Source organism: Palaemon carinicauda, chromosome 16 (assembly GCF_036898095.1).
Source record: "Palaemon carinicauda isolate YSFRI2023 chromosome 16, ASM3689809v2, whole genome shotgun sequence".
Classification (NCBI taxonomy): domain Eukaryota; kingdom Metazoa; phylum Arthropoda; class Malacostraca; order Decapoda; family Palaemonidae; genus Palaemon; species Palaemon carinicauda.
Genome location: NC_090740.1, coordinates 29347358 through 29354857, shown reverse-complemented (window position 1 = coordinate 29354857; position 7500 = coordinate 29347358).

Sequence of the window (7500 nt, the reverse complement as noted above, 5' to 3'; positions counted from 1 at the left end):
AGTACAAGTGAATCTTTATCAAGGAACACTGCATATCAGAACAAGTGAGACTTCTTCCCTCTGCTGAGTCCATATTGTAGATTATTTCTTTTGACCCGGAAGGCTGGAATGCACTTGCCATTAACAGTTTACATCTTAAATGTCCTTGATCCTTAAGGTCCTTTGTTACCATAATCGCAAAAACTCCTGATCCACTATTCCAATACTGTGGAATCTCCTTCCGGGGACACAGCACACTAAAAGACATCACACTTGTTTTTTCTGCATCCATCCACATGATAAAGAAACAGTACAGGTGAATCTTTATCAAGGAACACTGCATATTAGAACAAGTGAGACTTCTTCCCTCTGCTGAGTCCATATTGTAGAAGATTTCTTTTGACCTGGAAGGCTGGAATGCACTTGCCATTGACAGTTTATCTCCTAAAAGTCCTTGATCCTTAAGGTCCTTCATTACCATAATTGCAAAAACTCCTGATCCACTATTCCAATACTGTGGAATCTCCTCCAGGGGACACAGCATACTAAAAGACATCACACATGTTTTTTCTGCATCCATCCATATGATAAAGAAACAGTACTGGTTTATCTTTATCGAGGAACAGTGCATACTAGAACACGTGAGACTTCCTCCCTCTGTTGAGTCCATATTGTAGATGATCTCTTTTGACCTGGAAGGCTGGAATGCACTTGCCATTGACATTTCATCTCCTAAAAGTCCTCGATCCTTAAGGTCCTTTGTTACCTTAATTGCAAAAACTCCTGATCCACTATTCCAATACTGTGGAATCTCCTTCAGGTTGACACAGCATGCTAAAAGATATCACACTTTTTTTTTGCATCTATACACATGATTAAGAAACAGTACAGGTGAATCTTTATCAAGGAACACTGCATACTAGAACAAGTGGGACTTCTTCCCTCTGCTGAGTCCATATTGAAGATTATTTCTTTTGACCCAGAAGGCAGGAATGCACTTGCTATCCTCTTAATTTTCAGGTTGCTTAGACAACATTAAGATGTCTGTTTATTTTTTCTTGGTCTTTTCTTTCATATTGTGTAATGGAGACTAAGAACTTTGCGAATCATCTCGATCCACCGCACAAATTAATCTCATTTTGATCCTCAATAGTATTTACTGTCTTGGGTTTTATATCAATTTCGATGTATAAAGTAATTTTGTTTCTTCTGCTCCTACTTTTTCTGCATCTTTTCCCACTTTTGTGTGGGGTCGATGTTTCTGGCCAGCGTTTTCCATCTACCCATCCTCTTATCCTCCTCTTTCTTCTGATTCTTGTTAGTATGTTGTTTCTTCTTTTCCTCCTCCTTTTAATTTTCCTTCTCCTGCTTCTCATTTCCATTCGCCTTCTCTTCCAGATTCTTGGTATTCGTTTTTTTTTTTCTTATTTGGCTCCCTTCCATTCTCCTTCTTTTTCTGCTAACTTTATCTGTATTCCCCGTGCCAATCTAGTATGGGCATCCTCTCTCAAATTGAAGATTCTTTTGCAACCTCATGCTGACTTTTCAGTACAATCTCCTTACACATGCTGCCATCTTAAAAGCCTGTTTGTCTCAGGTATTTCAACTCCTAGACGTTCTAGAAGCTCTCTAAGCATGGATTGACAATTATTTGTCATACGATGGTACCTTTTCAATTTCCACGGTTTATAGAGTTCAATCATTGCCTCATAGACCTGCCATGGTGTCAGGTTTTCTATCTGGTATTCATCCTTTACAAAGAACTCAAATTTAGGAGGTGTTAATCTGTAAGAGGGCATCAACCATTTATTTTCTTCAGAGTCTTCTTTTGGTAACCCTTCAAAGTATCGCTCCCTGGACTCCCATTGGAATTTCACGGTGGTATGCATTATATGCAACAGATGGCACATATGGCGAAACGGGTACAGTGATTCCCTGTCAAAATACCTCTCTAGTACGACAGTTTTGCAGAATCCCGGGTTGTCGTCCTTTTCATCCCATTCTTCATAATTCTTCCGAAGCATATCTTGAATATCTAGTGGTGGTTGTGAGAAGGGTAGATTTTAGAAAGGGGAGGATTCTGGTGTTGTTTTTGAGAAGAGTGCCTTTAAGAAAGGGGAGGATTCTGGTGGATTTAAGAAGAGGGGGAATTCAAGTGATGAATGTGAGGAAGAACAACCAAGTGATGAATGTGAGGAGGAAGAATAAAGTGATGAATTTGAGAAGGAAAAATCTAGTGATGAACGTGAGGAGGAAGAATAAAGTGGTGACTGTGAGGAGGAAGAACCAGGTGATGAATGTGAGGAGGAAGAATCAAGTGATGAATGTGAGGTCTCCTCATCCTTTCCATAAAGCCCCACCAAACAAGCGTTGATTTTATCTTCTCGTCGGAGCTCCTTTTGAAGCCTTTTGACTTCTTTGCTAGGGTTTCTAAAGCCTTTGACCACCCTTTCGTGAAGAATCTCTATACGAAAACCTAAACGCTTAATTTCTATATTCAATCTTGCTATTATCTCCTCTTGTTCCTTTTGACGATTAGGGTCAGTTGTCTTCTTCGCCTGGTCTTCCTCTTGACTCCTTTCATTCTTTTTGTGATACTCCACCTCCCTTTCCTTCCTATCTTTCAGATACTCTTCCCACCTTTGTGTATCAAAACTTATTCTAATACATACAGGGCACATTAAGTTTTCAATGTAATCAAATCCAACCAAGGGTCTAAGAATTTGATTGAGAAAGTGGCCCAAGTAGCACTTCCCACAATCGAACTTTAAACGGAAGACTTGGATGGGCATTTTTGGGTTATTGTGATGGACCACCATAACCGAGTCACATTTACGCTGCCTAGGAATTGGGTAATTTTCTCTATCCCATGGGGGAGTGCCATTGTTTATATCAGTGTTTCTCAACGTGGGCCATATGGCCCCCTTGGGGGCCATGAGATTTTTTCAGGGGCCACAAGGCAAAATTTGAAAAATGGGGGGCCATGGGGGGGCCACAGAAAATTTAGGACCCACAAAATATATAAATGTGTAATATTTTGAAATAAATCATTAATATGCTTGAGTTTAGTTTGAACATCATTCAATTCAATATACCAGGTAATTTTTGCAGACAGTGAAATATTCAATAATCTCTTCACTCTCTCTCTCTCTCTCTAGCTGGCAGAGTGGTAAAAGGCTGAACTATGACCCTTGACAAAAACCATTAACTCTCTCTCTCTCTCTCTCTCTCTCTCTCTCTCTCTCTCTCTCTCTCTCTCTCTCTCTCTCTCTCTCTCTCTCCCTCTCTCTAGCAGGCAGAGTGGTAAAAGACTGAACTATCAAAGATTATGCTGACTGGTAAACTTCCGAACGACAACCATTAAGATGTTTATAAACAATTTTAACAGCAACGGTATATGGGTTATAATATAACCGTTATATTGTTTCTTCTTCAATAATAGATCCGTCTTTCAGTTTAACATAGACTTGCGAGGAAGAGACTTGATTCAAGTTCTACCAAAGAGGTTTGTGAAAGATAACTTTATATCCACATACGTATGTACATACAAACATACATTTATACTTACATACAGTGTACAAACATACATTTATACTTACATACACAGTCTCTTTCATGTACACTCAGTACACACACACACATACTTGTCATGAATTCTATTTATCTATTCACTTTATTTGTTATTGAGGGAGGGGTAAGAGTATCTTTTATGGCTAATAACTTTTGCTTTTTTATTTGCTTGTTTGAATATGTGGAGGGCAATGATTTCCCAGACAATAATAGCGGTACTGAGTTTTAATGAGTTTTGTTTGTTTTTTTATTTTAGATAAGCATGACCAGTCCAGCTAAGAAAAAATGCAGACAGTATTCTGTCGAATATCTTGCTTTTGGATTCATTGAATCTCCACAAAATACTACAATGCCTATGTGCCTGCTGTGTATGACCTCACTCTCAAATGAAAGTATGCGTCCCAGCAAACTGAAAAAGCATCTGGAGACTGCACATAAAGACAAGAAAGACAAGCCGCTAGATTTCTTCAAGAAATTACGTGATGAGTTCCAAGGAAGGATGACAGTGAATCATATGTTTACCCAAAAAGTGGCAAAAGTAGACAGAGGGATGTTGGCTTCTTACAAGATAGCAAATTTGATTGCAAAAGCAGGTAAGCCTCATACTATCGGTGAATCTCTGATCATGCCGGCAGTGGCTGTAGTGCTTTCAACAGTCATGAATCAGAGTCCACAAGAGGTAACTAGTGTTATTCCTCTGAGCAACTCCTCAGTATCACGCCGTATTGATGAGATGGCAGCTGATGTTGAAAACCAATTAATCTCAAAACTGCAGGTGAATGATTTCTCGCTTCAACTCGACGAATCAACTTTACCTGATAATTCTGCTCTTTTGATGGCATTTGTGAGGTTTCTTGATGTAGATGAAATATGTCAAGAAATGCTTTTCGCATTGAAATTAACGACTGACACTAAAGGAGAATCCATCTTCAAAAAACTTGAGGTCTATTTTGAGGAGAACAACATTCCACTCAAGAACATTGTGGCTTGTGCAACAGATGGCGCTGCTGCTATGATAGGAAGGTATCGGGGATTCAGTGCTTACTTAAAAAAAGCTGTTCCTAATGTCGTTTGTGTGCACTGTGTTGTTCACCGGCAGCACCTGGTTGCCAAAAACCTAGCAGGACGTCTTCATGAAGCACTTGGGCATGTTATCAAGGCTGTCAACTTGATAAAAAGTAGTGCACTGAAAGATCGCCTCTTTCAGCAATTATGTGAAAAGAACAATGAAGAATTTGAAAAACTTGTGTTGCACACAGAAGTCAGGTGGCTTTCTAAAGGTAATTGCCTGAACCGTTTTGTTGCACTTTGGGACAGTGTTATCTCTTTCTTTAGTGGGACAGAACTTGGGCAGAAACTTGTTGATGCAAAGAGTGACATCTTCTACCTGTCTGACATATTTGAAAAGCTAAATGTTCTGAACAAAGAGCTTCAAGGAAATAACTCCACCATGTTTTCCTGCAAGGAGGCAATTACTACATTTAAAGGGAAACTCAAGCTGTTCTGGTTGAACCTTGGAAGACGAGAGTTTGCACAGTTTCCTTCCTTAGCAGTTATATCCACCGATCTGCTTGATGATGACCTAGCAGTGTATGTTGACCATCTGAAGCAGTTGCATAATGATATGGACACTCGCTTCTCTGACCTACTCCAAATGACTGTGCCACACTGGTTTGTGGATCCCTTCATTGCTGATGTATCTGAAGTTGATGTCACCCTACAAGAAAGTCTCATTGAACTTCAGAATAACACAACAGCTCAAGCAAGGTTCAAGCGTGGAGGACACCAGAAGGTGTGGATGAATCAAGATGTGTATAAGAAGTACCCAATACTCTGGAAAAATGTGAAGTTGCTCTTACTTGCCTTTCCCACGTCTTACTTGGTTGAGAATGGTTTCAGTCGGGTGATGTACCTGCTGTCAAAGACACGAAATCGCCTTGACATAGAAAAAAAGAGGCGATTTACGTCTCTCTCTGACAGCTTTCAAGCCAAACATTGACAAGTTGGCAGCCTTGCATCAGTCACAGGGATCCCACTGAAACCTTTCAAGATAAAGCCAATTGTACCTACATGTATTCCTTGTTTTTTTATTCCTTTTGTAAATAGATAAGTGTTCAAATAAAATATTTTTCCAATTAATATTGGTATTTGATTCATGCCTGAAATTAGTGTTTTGAGTACATGGTACTACTCAAACTAGAACCATTAATATACCTTCCCTAGGCGTATTAAGGTGATGGACGGAAGGCGGGTGTGTGTGTGTGTGTGGGGGGGGGGGGGGGGGCGGGTAAGAACTCAGAGTTGGCATGGAGGGGCCACAACAACTTGCACTGGATTGAAGGGGGCCATCACCAGAAAAAGGTTGAGAAACAGTGGTTTATATGATCATCGATTTCTTGTTCAATGAAGGTTTCATTGAGTGTTTGCCCTGTTCTGATCTCCTTTTTTTGGAGAGATTTTTGATGTTTTGTCAATACTCTCCGAATTGTTTATCTTTTCCATCAATTGCTGTCTATCCTTTTTTAGCCTCTCGCTTTTTCTATTCTCTTCCTTCTCCATGTTTCATTTTTCTTTATTTTTTCTCTTCCCCTTCTCCCCCTTATTCCTCTGATTATTGGTATTCTGTTTTTCCTCCTTTCCATTCTTCTTCTCCTTCTGATCCTTGCTATTCTTGGTCATCTTATTTTCCTTCTTTCCATAAAGTCCTATCAAACTAGCGTTGATTTCTTGTTTTCGTAGAAGCTCCTTTTCAAGTCTTTCAATTTTCTTTTTATTCTCTATATTTCTTCTGACGATCTTGTTTTTAAATCTCCTTATATAGTCCTTTAAATGCTTCTTTTCTCTCTTCAATTCTTCTATTTTCTTGTTTAGTTCTTCTTCACGGTTTAGGGTAATTATCTTCTTTTCCTCCTCTTGCCTCTGATTTTTTTCATTATATTTTTTCTTCTTCTCCCTCTTTTCACTTTCCTTCTCCTGCTTCGCCATTCCAGCCTCCTCCTTTTTCTCCTTCTCCTCTCTTCCATTCTCCTTCTCTTTCTGATTATGATGATGTAGAAGCTCTTTTTCAAGCCTTTCGATTTTCTTTTTCTTCTTCTTCTTCTTCTCCTCCTTTTCACTTTCCTTCTCCTGCTTCTCCATTCCATCCTCCTTCTTCTTCTCCTTCTCCTCCCTTCCATTCTCCTTCTCTTTCTGATTATGATGATGTAGAAGCTCTTTTTCAAGCCTTTCGATTTTCTTTTTCTTCTTCTTCTTCTTCTCCTCCTTTTCACTTTCCTTCTCCTGCTTCTCCATCCCATCCTCCTCCTTCTTCTCCTTCTCCTCCCTTCCATTCTCCTTATCTTTCTGATTATGATGATGTATAAGCTCTTTTTTCAAGCCTTTCGATTTTCTTTTTCTTCTTCTTCTTCTTCTCCTCCTTTTCACTTTCCTTCTTCTGCTTCTCCATTCCATCCCCCTTCTTCTTCTCCTTCTCCTCCCTTCCATTCTCCTTCTCTTTCTGATTATGATGATGTAGAAGCTCTTTTTCAAGCCTTTCGATTTTCTTTTTCTTCTTCTTCTTCTTCTCCTCCTTTTCACTTTCCTTCTCCTGCTTCTCCATCCCATCCTCCTCCTTCTTCTCCTTCTTCTCCCTTCCATTCTCCTTATCTTTCTGATTATGATGATGTATAAGCTCTTTTTTCAAACCTTTCGATTTTCTTTTTCTTCTTCTTCTTCTTCTCCTCCTTTTCACTTTCCTTCTCCTGCTTCTCCATCCCATCCTCCTTCTTCTTCTCCTTCTCCTCCCTTCCATTCTCCTTCTCTTTCTGATTATGATGATGTAGAAGCTCTTTATCAAGCCTTTCGATTTTCTTTTTCTTCTTCTTATTTTCCTCCTTTTCACTTTCCTTCTCCTGCTTCTCCATTCCATCCTCCTTCTTCTTCTCCTTCTCCTCCCTTCCATTCTCCTTCTCT